Raw genomic sequence first — 15,311 nt, forward strand, 5'->3', positions numbered from 1 at the left:
TGACTGTGAAAGAGCACTGTGTTTCAATGTGTAAACTTTTCCTATACATCCTCTCTACCCATGTATATTTTGTTGCAGTCTAGAGTCAACAGTGACAATCTGAGAATTTACTGAATATTGTACACTCATGAACCTGTTTTATTGGATTTGGACTGGAAACAGGCAGAGTATATATAGGCAGTTCATCAGTTTGGGTGATGATATGCTCCATTTTATGTTTGAATAACACAAACAAGTTTAGTCTTTTGCATTGTATATTTCTGCATTATGTAAAAGTCACTGTTTTTCCTGTGTATGACTGCTGAATTTCTGGTAAATTCAGAGTGCAGAGACTTTTTATCTAGAGGAATGATAATGGAGCAGTCTTTCATAAGAATACAGAGGAAATTTGTTTTTCAAGTTTGCAAATGAAATTTTCAGTAGTTAAATTTTGTTAAATTTTTTTGTTTAATAATTATTATTTCCTGTAAATTACCATGCTTTATTGATTGTTTCATTGTCACACATTGACACAAATATAGCATGTACTTTGCTGGTATCTGCACCTCCATGGCCCATGTCTGTTGCCTATCTTGCCTGTGACTCATTCTTCAGTTCAATTCACCTTCCTCTCCCTTCAAGACATTCTTGTCATGTTCAATTTGCAACTCATGAATGATATTTTTCTTTAAATTTTCTGACCATAGGCTTCATATTTCCTTTAGTCCTTTATGCCTTCCTAATTGCTTTATGCCTCTTTAGTCAAATAATTTCTCACTTTCTTCAGTTTTTTTTTTACTTTTAGATCTATTCATTTATTTCTATGTATATGCATATTTTATTAATAATTATTGCTTATTTTATTTCTTTGCATTTCAAAAGTTATCCTCATTCCAAGTTTCTCCTTCAAACCCTCACAGCAAATCCCCTCCCTTCTGATTTTATGAGGGTGTATGCCTACCAATGCACCCACTCCCACCTTACTGCTCTAACTTTTTCTTAAGCAATGGCACCAAGCCTTCACAGAACTTATTTCCTCCTCTCCCATTGATGCTGGATAAGGCCCCCCTCTGTTATATATGCAGCTGGAGCCATGGGTCTCTCTATGTGTATTCTTTGGTTGGTGTTTTCGTTCCTGTGAGTTCTGGGGTGTCTAGTTGGTTGATATCATTGCTCTTCCTATGGGGTTGCAAACCCCTTCAGCTCCTTTGGTATTTCTTCAACTCCCCCACTGGGGTTCCTGAACTCATCCAATGGTTGCCTGCAAACATTTGCAACTGTATCAGTCAGGTTCTCATTGTGTCTTTCAGGAGACATCCATAACAGTTTCCTGTAAGCAGGCACTTCTTGACATCAGCAATAGTGACTGGGATTGTTGACTGCATATGGAATGGATCCCCAGGTCGGACAGTCTCTGGATGGCCTTTCCTTCATTTTTTGCTCTACTCTTTTTCCCTGCATTTCCTTTAGACAGAAGAAATTCTGGGCTAAATTTTGAGAAGGGGTGGGGGTGTGGCCAACCCTCAACTGGCCATTCATAACCTCTGGATATGGTCTCTACTGCTCTCTCCCTTTGGTTGAGCATTTCAGCTAATGTCATCCCAGTTTTGTCTTGAGAGCCATTTGCTTTCCTGGCATCAGGGACTTTCTGTTGGCTACCCCGTTTTCCACCTCCCATTGCTACACACCTTTCTTTAATTTATTGATCCTTGTATATCTCTCTGATCTCCCCTCACACTTGATCTTGCCCCCTTTTACTTCTCCCTTTCTATTCTCCAAAATCCTTTTCACCCTGTACCTCCTGTGACTATTTTGCTACTACTACTAAATAGGAGTGAAGAATCTACACTTGGTCTTCCTACGTCTTGAGCTTTCCATGGTCTGTAAGTTGTATCATGGGTATTTCAATATTTTTACCTTATATCCACTTATCAGTGAGTATATACCATGTGTGTTCTTTTGTAACTGTGTTACCTCATTCAGGATGACATTTTCTAGTCCCATACATTTGCCTGTAAATTTCATGAAGTCATTGTTTTTAGTAGCTCTGTAGTACTTCATTGTGTAAATGTACCACGTTTTCTGTATCTATCCCCCATTACGTATTTATTTCATTTACATTTCCAATGTTATCCCAAACAGCTCTTACACGCTCCCCCATCCACTCCCCCACCTGCCCACTCCCACTTCTTAGCCCTGGTGTTCCCCTGTACTGTGGCAGATAAAGTTTGAACGACCAATGGGCCTCTCTTTCCACTGATGGCCAACTAGGCCATCTTCTGATACATATGCAGCTAGAGACACGAGCTCTGTGGGGTACTGGGTAGTTCATATTGTTGTTCCACCTATAGGGTTGCAGATCCCTTTAGCTCCTTGGTTACTTTCTCTAGCTCCACCAGTGGCACTGTGATCTATCCAATAGCTGACTGTGAACATGAAGTGCCCCAGAATGCCAACTTTAACAACAAAAATAATAGGAAGCAACAATTATTTTTCCTTAATACCTCTTAATATCAATGGACTCAACTCCCCAATAAAATTTTTCTTCACAGCTAAGCTTAGGATAGCAGCATGTCCTGATGGCCGAGTTTTTAAAATTCATTGGAGATGTAAGACAGGTTGGCTCCAATTAGGGCACTTCCACCATGAACCAGTGTTCAGTTGGCAGCCCTTACCCAAAGGAGACCGTAACCCACAAGAAGGAAAATCTCTGTGAATTTGAGGCTATGGTGATGTAAACAGTGAGTTTGAGCCAAGATTAAAAATGAATAAATAAAGTAAAAATATAACAAAGGGTGTGTTTTCTTATGAATTGTGAGTTAGTGATAGAAGGATCTCTTTGAGTTTGAAGATAGTGTGGTACATAAAGAGACAAGACAGCCTTCCGGTCCAGTGCAGCACCAGGGTTCCTGGCCCGGGGAGTCTCCGGACACCCACAAGGACCCACACAGGATCCCCCACAGGATCCTAAGGCCTCTGGTGAGTGGAACACAGCGCCTGCTCCAATCCAATCCTGCGGGACCTGAGACTGCATTAATTGAGGAAGCAGATAACCAGGCCTGATCAGGGGCACAAGTCCCTTCTGGTCCACTGCAGCACCGGGGTTCCTTGTGCACTGAGTTACTGGACACACCCAAGGTCCTCACAGGACCCTCAGGGGATCTTAAGACCTTTGATGATTGGAACACAACTTCTGCCAGGAGGCAGGTTCGAACACCAGATATCTGGGCACCTTCCCTGCAAGAGGAGAGCTTGCCTGCAGAGAGTTCTGACCACTGAAACTAAGGATAAATCTAGTCTCCGAGGTCTGCTGATAGAGGCTAACATAATCACCCGAGGAACAAGCTCTATCCAGAGACAACTATAACAACTAGCTCCAGAGATTACCAGATGGCGAAAGGCAAACGTTAGAATCCTACTAACAGAAATCAAGACCACTCACCATCATCAGAACGCAGCACTCCCACCCACCTAGTCCTGGGTACCCCAACACAACCAAAAAGCTAGACCCAGATTTAAAAGCATATCTCATGATGATGGTAGAGGACATCAAAAAGGACTTTAATAACTAACTTAAAGAAATACAGGAGAACACTGCTAAAGAGTTACAAGTACTTAAAGAAAAACAGGAAAACACAACCAAACGGGTAGAAGTCCTTAAAGAAAAACAGGAAAACACATCCAAACAAGTGATGGAAATGAACAAAACCATACTAGACCTAAAAAGGGAAGTAGACACAATAAAGAAAACCCAAAGTGAGGCAACGCTGGAGATAGAAACCCTAGGAAAGAGATCTGGAACCATAGATGCGAGCATCAGCAACAGAATACAAGAGATGGAAGAGAGAATCTCAGGTGCATAAGATTTCATAGAGAACATCGGCACCACAATAAAAGAAAATACAAAACGCAAAAAGATCCTAACTCAAAACATCCAGGAAATACAGGACACAATGAGAAGACCAAACCTACAGATAATAGGAGTTGATGAGAATGAAGATTTTCAAATTAAAGGGCCAGCAAATATCTTCAAAAAAATTTTAGAAGAAAACTTCCCAAACCTAAAGAAAGACATGCCCATGATAATACAAGAAGCATACAGAACTCCAAATAGACTGAAGCAGAAAAGAAATTCCTCCCGACACATTATAATCAGGACAATAAATGCACTAAATAAAGACAGAATATTAAAAGAAGTAAGGGAGAAAGGTCAAGTAACATATAAAGGCAGGCCTATCAGAATTACACCAAACTTTTCACCAGAGACTATGAAAGCCAGAAGATCCTGGACAGATGTTATACAGACACTAAGAGATGCCAGCCCAAGCTACTATACCCGGCCAAACTCTAAATTACCATAGATGGAGAAACCAAAGTATTCCAAGACAAAACCAAATCCACACACTATCTTTCCACGAATCCAGCCTTTCAAAGGATAATAACAGAAAAAAACCAATACAAGGATAGAAATCATGCCCTAGAAAAAGCAAGAAAGTAATAACTCAACAAACCTAAAAGAAGACAGCCACAAGAACAGAATGCCAACTCTAACAACAAGAATAAAAGGAAGCAACAATTACCTTTCATTAATATCTCTTAATATCAATGGACTCAATTCCTCAAAAAAAAGACATAGACTAACATACTGGCTACACAAACAGGACCCAACATTCTGCTGATTACAGGTAACCCATCTCAGGGAAAAAGACAGTCACTACCTCAGAGTGAAAGGCTGGAAAACAATTTTCCAAGCAAATGGTCTCAAGAAACAACCTGGAGTAGCCATTCTAATATCTAACAAAATCGACTTCCAACCCAAAGTTATCAAAAAAGACAAGGAGGACACTTCATACTCATCAAAGCTAAAATCCTCCAAGAGGAACTCTCAATCCTGAATATCTATGCTCCAAATGCAAGGGTAGCCACATTCATTAAAGACACTTTAATAAAACTCAAAGAACACATTGCACCTCACACAGTAATAGTGGGAGACTTAAACACACCACTTTCATCAATGGAGAGATCGTGGAAACAGAAACTAAAGAGGGACACAGTGAAACTAACAGAAGTTATGAAACAAATGGACTTAACATATATCTACAGAACATTTTATCCTAAAACAAAAGGATATACCTTCTTCTCAGCACCTCACGGGACCTACTCCAAAATTGACCATATAATTGGTCACAAACCAGGGCTCAACAGATACAAAAATATTGAAATTGTCCCATGCATCCTATCAGACCACCATGGACTAAGGCTGATCTTCAATAACAAAATAAAAAATGGAAAGCCAACATTCACATGGAAACTGAACAACACTCTTCTCAATCATACCTTGGTCAAGGAAGGAATAAAGAAATAAATTAAAGACTTTTTGGAGTTTAATGAAAATGAAGCCACAACGTACCCAAACCTATGGGACACAATGAAAGCATTTCTAAGAGGGAAACACATAGCTCTGAGTGCATCCAAAAAGAAACTGGAGAGAGCAAACACTAGCAGCTTGACAACACATCTAAAAGCTCTAGAAAAAAAGGAAGCAAATTCACCCAAGAGGAGTAAACTGCAGGAAATAATCAAACTCAGGAGTGAAATCAACCAAGTGGAAACAAGAAGAACTATTCAAAGAATTAACCAAACGAGGAGTTGGTTCTTTGAGAAAATCAACAAGGTAGATAAACCCTTAGCTAGAACCATTAGTTTGCACAGGGGCAACATCCTAATTAACAAAGTCAGAAATGAACAGGGAGACATAATAACAGATCCTGAAGAAATCCAAAACACCATCAGATCCTTCTACAAGAGGCTATACTCAACAAAACTGGAAAATCTGGACGAAATCTACAAATTTCTAGACAGATACCAGGTACCAAAGTTAAATCAGGATCAAGTTAATTATCTAAACAGTCCCATATCCCCTAAAGAAATAGAAGCAGTCATTAATAGTCTCCCAGCCCCCCCCCAAAAAAAAACAAAAACAAAAACAAACCCAGGACCAGATGGGTTTAGTGCAGAGCTCTACCAGGCCTTGAAAAAAGATCTAATTCCAGTTCTGCACAAACTATTCCACAAAATAGAAGTAGAGGGAACTCTACCCTACTCATTCTATAAAGCCACAAATACTGTGATACCTAAACCACTGAAAGATCCAACAAAGATAGAGAACATCAGACCAATTTCCCTTATGAATATAGATGCAAAAATACTTAATAAAATTCTCGCTAACAGAATTTAAGAACACATTAAAGCAATCATCCATCCTGACCAAGTGGCTTTCATTCCAGGGATGCAGGGATGGTTTAATATACGGAAATCCATCATCGTAATTCATTATATACACAAACTCAAAGACAAAAACCACATGATCATCGCATTAGATGCAGGAAAAGCATTTGACCATATCCAACACCCATTCATGATAAAAGTCTTGGAAAGATCAGGAATTCAAGGCCCATAACTAAACATGATAAAAGCAATCTACAGCAAACCAGTAGCCAACATCACAGTAATTGTTGAGAAGCTTGAAGCAATCCCACTAAAATCAGGGACTAGACAATGCTGCCCACTTTCTGCCTACCTATTCAACATTGTACTTGAAGTCCTAGCCAGAGCAATTCCACAACAAAAGGAGATCGAGCAGATACAAATTGGAAAGGAAGAAGTCAAATTATCACTTTTTGCAGATGATATGATAATATATATAAGTGACACTAAAAATTCCACCAGAGAACTCCTAAACCTGATAAACAGCTTCGGTGAAGTAACTGGATATAAATTAACTCAAACAAGTCAATGGCCTTTCTCTACACAAATAATAAACAGGCTGAGAAAGAAATTAGGGAAACAACACCCTTCTCAATAGTCACAAATAATATAAAATATCTTGGTGTGATCCTAACTAAGGAAGTTAAAGATCTGTATGATCAAAACTTCAAGTCTCTGAAGAAATAAATTAAAGAAGATCTCAGAAAAAGGAAAGATCTCCCATGCTCATGGATGTGCAGGATCAACATTGTAAAAATGGCTCTCTTGCCAAAAGCAATCTACAGATTCAATGCAATCCCCATCAAAATTCCAACTCAATTCTTCAACGAATTAGAAAGAGCAATCTCCAAATTTATCTGGAGTAACAAAAAACCTAGGATAGCAAAAACTCTTCTCAAGGATAAAAGTACCTCTGGTAGAATCACCATGCCTGACCTAAAGCTTTACTACAGAGCAATTGTGATAAAGACTGCATGGTACTGGTGTATCGACAGACAAGTAGAACAATGGAATAGAATTGAAGACCCAGAAATGAACCCACACACCGATGATCACTTGATCTTCAACACGGGAGCTAAAAACATCCAGTGGAAGAAAGACAGCATTTTCAACAAATAGTGTAGGCACAACTGGTTGTTATCATGTAGAAGAATAAAAATTGTTCCATTCTTATATCCTTGTACTAAGGTCAAATCTAAGTGGATCAAGGAACTTCACATAAAACCAGAGACCCTGAAACTTATAATGGAGAAAATGGGGAAAGGCCTCGAAGATATGGGCACAGGGGAAAAATTCCTGAATAGAACAGCAATGGCTTGTGCTGTAAGATGGAGATTGACCAATGTGACCTCATGAAACTTCAAAGCTTCTGCAAGGCAAAAGACACCGTCAATAAGATAAAAAGGCCACCAACAGATTGGGAAAGGATCTTTACCTATCCTAAATCAGATAGGGGACTAATATCCGATATATATATCAATAGAGTGGAGTCCAGAAAATCAAATAACCTCATTAAAAATGGGGCTCAGAGGTAAACAAAGAATTCTCACCTGAGGAATACCGAATGGCTGAGAAGCACCTGAAAAAATGTTGAGCATCCTTAATCATCAGAGAAATGCAAATCAAAATAACCCTGAGATTCCATCTCACACCAGTCAGAATGGCTACGATCAAAAATTCAGGTGACAGCATATGCTAGTGAGGATGTGGAGAAAGAGGAACACTCCTTCATTTTTGGTGGGATTGCAGGCTTGTACAACCACTCTGGAAATCAGTCTGGCGGTTCCTCAGAAAACTGGACATGGTACTACCAGAGGATCCTGCAATACCTCTCCTGAGCATATATCCAGAAGATGTCCCAACTGGTAAGTAGGACACATGTTCCACTATGTTCATAGCAGCGTTATTTATAATAGCCAGAAGCTGGAAAGAAACCAGATGCCCCTCAACAGAGGAATGGATACAGAAAATGTGGTACATTTACACAATGGAGTACTACTCAGCTATTAAAAAGAATGAATTTATGAAATTCCTAGCCAAATGGATGGACCTGGAGGGCATCATCCTGAGTGAGGTAACACATTCACAATGGAACTCACACAATATGTACTCACTGATAGGTGGATATTAGCCCAGAAACTTAGTATAGCGAGATATAAGATACAATTTGCAAAACACATGAAACTGAAGAAGAACGAAGACCATAGTGTGGACAATTTGCCCCTTCTTAGAATTGGAAACAATCACCCATGGAAGGAGTTACAGAGACAAAGTTTGGTGCTGAGACAAAAAGATGGACCATCTAGAGACTGCCATATCCAGAGTTCCATCCCATAATTAGCCTCCAAACGATGATACCATTGCATATACTAGCAAGCAATTACTGAAAGGACCCAGATATAGCTGTTTCTTTTGAGACTATGCCGGGGCCTAGCAAACTCATAAATGGATGCTCACAGTCAGCTATTGGATGGATCACAGGGCCCCCATTGGAGGAGCTAGAGAAAGTACCCAAGGAGCTAAAGAGATCTGCAACACTGTAGGTGCAAAATTATGAACTAACCAGTACCCTGGAGCTCTTGACTCTAGCTGCATATGCATCAAAACATGGCCTAGTCATCCATCACTGGAAAGAGAGGCCCATTGGACACGCAATCTTTATATGTCCCAGTACAGGGGAACGTCAGGGTCAAAAAAATGGGAATGGGTGGGTAGGGAAGTGGGGTGGGGAGGGTATGGGGGACTTTTGGGATAGCATTGGAAATGTAACTGAGGAAAATACGTAATAAAAAAAAAGAGAGACAAGACAGCCATGACTATATAGAGAGACACAGTCTGAGGTATAGGTCGGGGAGTGGGAGGGGATAGGGAGAGTGAGAGGGACAAAGGGAGAGGGGAGAGGAAAGGAGGGAGGCCATGAGCTCACAAGGCCCCCTGTGGTGAGGGCAGCAGAGCAGGAAAGGACAGAGGGTGTGGGAGAGGGGCATACTGAGAGAATAAAATAACTCTATCAAAGATCTGACACCACCATCACCCATCCTACAACTCCCCCGTGCCTGCTGCAGCTTACATTCCAGCTTGAACATTAGTGCACAGGATTTACCCAAGGATTCACAGGTCTCTGCCTACACCCAAATCCCCCTCCCACCCTTGGAAAACTCACTACTAGATCGAATCTCTCACCTGTTCTAATCTTCTTGGCCACCAGATTCTCTGTATACAAAAGTCAGGTCCTTAGGTGCACTGAGCCCTTTCCCTCATCTAATGCCAGTAGAGGTCACCCCAGGACTCTGTCTCCAAGCACATGCCTGCCCACAAGTCTTGGGGGTACAGTCCACCAGACCCTGTGAGTTCGAGGGGATGGCTCTAGTGATTGAGCACACAGATATCAAAAAAATATTTTTTTTCCACCTGTGTCCTACAGTCAGGGACATGGGAGTTTACCCTGTTGGCTCCTGACCCAGAACTCAGGGAGGTGGGCGATCACTAGGCACTCACCTGGGGCAGGGTTCTTCCAGCAGCCTCCACAATCACCACCGGGATCCACTGGCCTGCCAGGCCCTGGAGCATTGTCATCCCCCATTGAAGCCTGGATCAGATCACATGGGTTATAGAAAACCTCAGTTGCACCTCCTTGATGGAGGAAAGACGCTTCAACTCTCCCAATTTCGTGCCATGACCAATACTGATAAAACTAGTTTTCTGTGACTGACAGATCCAAAAAGTTTCAAAGAACCTTCTGCACACAATTCACACATTGATCCAAATCTGATTTCCAAAGGAAAGCTTAGTTAGATCTGCTTTAGAAATTTTATTGTCAAGGTCCCATTATTTTGTCTTCACCAAAATGCCTAGTTTCTCTGGCTATTCTCAGTGCAATGTCTTCTGTACAATGTAGTTCAGACATGATGAAGTGCCAGGAAGTAGACACACCTCCCAAGATGGAGCTGTACACTCAATCTGTTAGGGAGAGTGTTGTGATTATAGATGTGCCAGTATTTCCTTGAGCTACAAAGGCCGGGCTTGCTGAAACACTCCTAAATTACAGAACTGCTAGCAGAGGCAAGTTAATGTCTGGGATTAGAAACTGGCCTGTCACAGTGAGTTCCAGACCAGACAGGAAACCTCTGCGAGAGTTACAGAGTGAACATGACCCTAAGCTGGGCCATGTGAGGATAGGCGATCTGAAAAGAGAAAGAGGGGCCACCAACCAAGAGGGGCAGCCTGAGTGAAGAGACTAACATGGTTATAAGTGGCTGAGTTATATAGGTGTCAGAAGATCTGGAAGAAGGAAAGTCCAGGGGATCACCTGGTCTAGAAATTTGGGGCTAGTTTGGGGAGGCATGCCAGCCAGGAGGGACCTATATGCAGTAGAGACAGAGGGATGCTGAGAGAAACTGGAGGCCACTGTCCAGTTTGATATGTTAATGGACACCTTAGTTCAAAATTTTTGCCTTGGATTTAAGACCCAACTGGTTTTAGGCCTTTGTGTGAATGATACTTGACAGGTCCTCTTGCAAAGAAAGCTTGGGAAATTACCATAGAGGAAGAAAGAAAGGACATATTTGAAATCAAGTATTCTTTCACCACTGATCTCAAGAATTCAAACTCTTCTCAGTTATACACATCAGATATGACGTCATCACCAATAACTTTTCTATTGTGCATCCCCACGCTAAAAGAAATTTGGAGATGCATAACGGAATTCAGCCCACAAAATCATTTCGGTGTGGCACTGAGGATGTTCTTCAGAAGGAAAGTCTCCAGCAGCAGCTTCCAGAGGGGTGGGGTGGGGGGAAGGGAACACTGAGCATATGTAAATGGATCTAGTCTGTAGGGAGTCCCCTTAACTCCTTACACATTAGTTCTCCACTGTCCATCTCTGCAACTGTCCTGGTATCCATGGTGAAGTTGTTTGAACTACATTAACCAAAACCCACTGTGTGCATAAAGGCAGGAAGAGTGGCAGGAGGTGTTAGTGCATACATATAATCCCAGTGGATATCTGAGTTTGTGGCTAGCTTGGTCTACCACCTAGTGCAGCCAAGGCTACACAGAGAAAGGCTGACTCAAAGGAAAGAAAGAAAGGAGAGAGAGAGAGAGAGAGAGAGAGAGGGAGAGAGAGAGAGAAAAGCCATTCATCCACCTGGAGCCTAGACAGGTCTGAAATTTGCACCACCACGGTATAACTCGTCTAAGCCTTGGGTAAAATCACCCACATTCATGTGCCTCTCTGGACAGCCCTGTCTGAGGGCCTGGAGATGCTCTATGGGGTGGCAGAGGACACTTAGTTTACCTGATTTTTGCAACTCTGGGATGTGTGTGCTAAGCCCAGGCAGAGGGCTGATGTCCCTGATAGTGATCCAGTCTTACAGTCCCATTTTATTTATTAATTTTTTCGCTCATAACGATGGTCTTTGCTGCCCTGTGGCATTGGTACATATAGCAGACATATGATGGAGTTCAAGGTCAGCCTGGACTACACAGTGAGTTTTAGGACAGCCAGGGTTACATAGCTATTATAAATAATGTTGCTATGAACATAGTGGAGCATATATCCTATTACAAATGGGAACATCTTCTGGGTATATGAACAGGAGAGATATTGCTGGATCTTCCATTAGTTCTATATTTGCCAATTTTCTGATGAAACACCAGATTGATTTCCAGAGTGGTTGTACCAGCTCGCCATCCCATCAGCAATGGAGGAGTGTTCCTCTTTTACCACATCCTCCCCAGCATCTGCTAGCAACTGAATTTTTGTTCTCAGCCATTCTGACTGGTGTGAAATGGAATCTCAGGGTTGTTTTGATTCGCATTTCACTGATCATTAAGGATGTTGAACATTTCTTTAGGTGCTTCTCAGCCATTCAGTATTCCTCAGTTGAGAATTCTTTGCTTAGCTCTCTTTGTACCCCATTTTTAATGGGGTTATTTGGTTTTCTGGAGTCCAGCTTCTTGAATTCTTTATATATATTGGATCTTAGTCCCCTATCAGATTTAGGATTGATAAAGATCTTTTCCTAATCTGTTTGTTGCCATTTTGTCTTACAAACAGTATACTTTGTCTAACAAAAGCTTTGCAATTTCATGAGGTCTCATTTGTCAATTGTTGATCATACATCACAAGCCACTGCTGCTCTGTTCAGGAATTTTCCCCCTGGGCCCATATACTCGAGTTTTTTTCCCACGTTATCCTCTATAAGTTTTAGTTTGTTTTTATAAGACACTATATATTATATATATACAAATACTTATTTATATATATTTATTTACATTATATACTTATATGATATATTTATATTATTTATATATTACAATTTATGTTATACATTATAATTATACATTTATATATTTATATTACTTTATATTAAATATTTATATATTTTATAAGAAAACATAAGATTATATAAGTTTATATATATGTTTATAGTATACATGTTTATTGTATATTAATAATATTTACATATTATAATTTTATATTATATATTATAATTATATATTTGTATATTTATATTATTTTTATATTGAATATTTATATATAATATAAGACATATATATATATATATCATATAGGACAGTAAGTTTTTATAAGATTTTATAAGACACTATTGCCTATGATAGCAACATTTTCTGACAGGACCCTGATACAGATGGCTCTTGTGAGGCTATGCCAGTGCCTGGCTAATCCATAAGTGGATGCTCAGTGTCCTCTATTTTATGAAACACAGGGCCCCCAATGGAGGAGCTAGAGAAAGTACCCAAAGTACCTGAATGGTTCTACAACCCTATAGGAAGAACAACAATATGAACTAACCAGTACTCCCCAGAGCTCATGTGTTTAGCTGCATATGTAGTAGATGATGGGATACTCCACCATCATTGGGATGAGAGGCCTTTGGTCTTGTGAAGATTACATGCCCCAGTAGAGGGGAATGCCAGGGTTTGGAAGAAGGAGTGGGTGGGTTGGGGAGCAGGGTGGAGAGAGTATATAGGGGATAGTATTTGAAATGTAAATGATAAAATTATCTAATAAAATAAAAAAAAAATTTAGTTGTTGTGCCGATGTTCTAACTCAAACAAGTCAATGGCCTTTCTCTACACAAAGAATAAACAGGCTGAGAAAGAAATTAGGGAAACAACACCCTTCTCAATAGTCACAAATAATATAAAATATCTTGGCATGACTCTAACTAAGGAAGTGAAAGATCTGTATGATAAGAACTTCAAGTCTCTGAAGAAAGAAATTGTAGAAGATCTCAGAAGATGGAAAGATCTCCCATGCTCATGGATTGGCAGGATCAATATAGTAAAAATGGCTATATTACCAAAAGCAATCTACAGATTCAATGCAATCCCCATCAAAATTCCAATTCAATTCTTCAACGAATTAGAAAGGGCAATCAGGAAATTCATCTGAAATAACAAAAAACCTAGGATAGCAAAAACCATTCTCAAGGATAAAAGAACCTCTGGTGGAATTACCATGCCTGACTTATAGCTTTACTACAGAGCAATTGTGATAAAAACTGCATGGTACTGGTATAGCGACAGACAAGTAGACCGATGGAATAGAATTGGAGACCCAGAAATGAACCCACACACCTACGGTCATTTGATCTTTGACAAGGGAGCAAAAACCATCCAGTGGAAAAAAGACAGCATTTTCAACAAGTGGTGCTGGCACAACTGGCGGTTATCACGTAGATGAAAGCAGATTGAATCATTCCTATCTCCATGTACTAAGGTCAAATCTAAGTGGATTAAGGAACTCCACATAAAGCCATAGACACTGAAACTTATTGAGGAGAAAGTAGGAAAAACCCTCGAAGATATGGGTACAGGGGAAAAATTCCTGAATAGAACAGCAATGGCTTGTGCTGTAAGATCGAGAATTGACAAATGGGACCTCATGAAACTGCAAAGCTTCTGTAAAGCAAAAGACACCGTCAATAAGATAAAAAGGCCACCAAAAGATTGGGAAAGGATCTTTACCTATCCTAAATCAGATAGGGGACTATTATCCAATATATATAACGAACTCAAGAAGGTGGACTCCAGAAAATCAAATAACCCCATTAAAAAAACGGGGCTCAGAGCTAAACAAAGAATTCTCACCTGAGGAATACCGAATGGCTGAGTAGCACCTGAAAAGATGTTCAGCATCCTTAATCATCAGAGAAATGAAAATCAAAATAACCCTGAGATTCCACCTCACACCAGTCAGAATGGCTAAGATCAAAAATTCAGGTGACCGCAGATGCTGCTGAGGATGTATAGAAAGAGGAACACTCCTCCATTGTTAGTGGGATTGCAAGCATGTACAACCACTCTGGAAATCAGTCTGGCATTTCCTCAGAAAACTGGATATGGTACTATGGGAGGATCCTGCAATACCTTTCCTGGGCATATATCCAGAAGCTGTTCTAAACGGTAGGAAGGACACATGGTCCACTATGTTCATAGCAGCCTTATTTATAATAGCCAGAAGTGGAAAGAACCCAGATGTCTGTCAACAGAGGAATGGATACAGAAAATGTGGTACATTTACACAATGGAGTACTACTCAGCTATTAAAAAGAATGAATTTATGAAATTTCTAGGCAGATGGATTGACCTGGAGGGTACCATCCTGAGTGAGTTAACCCAAACACAAAGGAACTCACACAATATGTACTCACTCTAAGTGGATATTAGCCCAGAAACTTAGAATACCCAAGATATAAGGTACAATTTGCTAAATGCATGAAACTCAAGAAAGACAAAGACCAAAGTGTGGACACTTTGCCCCTCCTTAGAATTGGGAACAAAACACCAAGGAAGGAGTTACAGAGACAAAGTTTGGATCTGTGTCAAAAGGATGGAACATCTAGAGCCTGCCATATCCAGGGTTCCATCCCATAATCAGCTTCCAAACGCTGACACCATGTCATATACTAGCAAGAGTTTGCTGAAAGGACCCAGATATAGCTGTCTCTCGTGAGACTATGTCGGGGCCTAGCAAAAACAGAAGTGGGTTCTCACAGTCAGCTATTGGATGGATCACAGGGCCCCCAATGGAGGAG

Source organism: Mus musculus, chromosome 7 (assembly GCF_000001635.26).
Source record: "Mus musculus strain C57BL/6J chromosome 7, GRCm38.p6 C57BL/6J".
Classification (NCBI taxonomy): domain Eukaryota; kingdom Metazoa; phylum Chordata; class Mammalia; order Rodentia; family Muridae; genus Mus; species Mus musculus.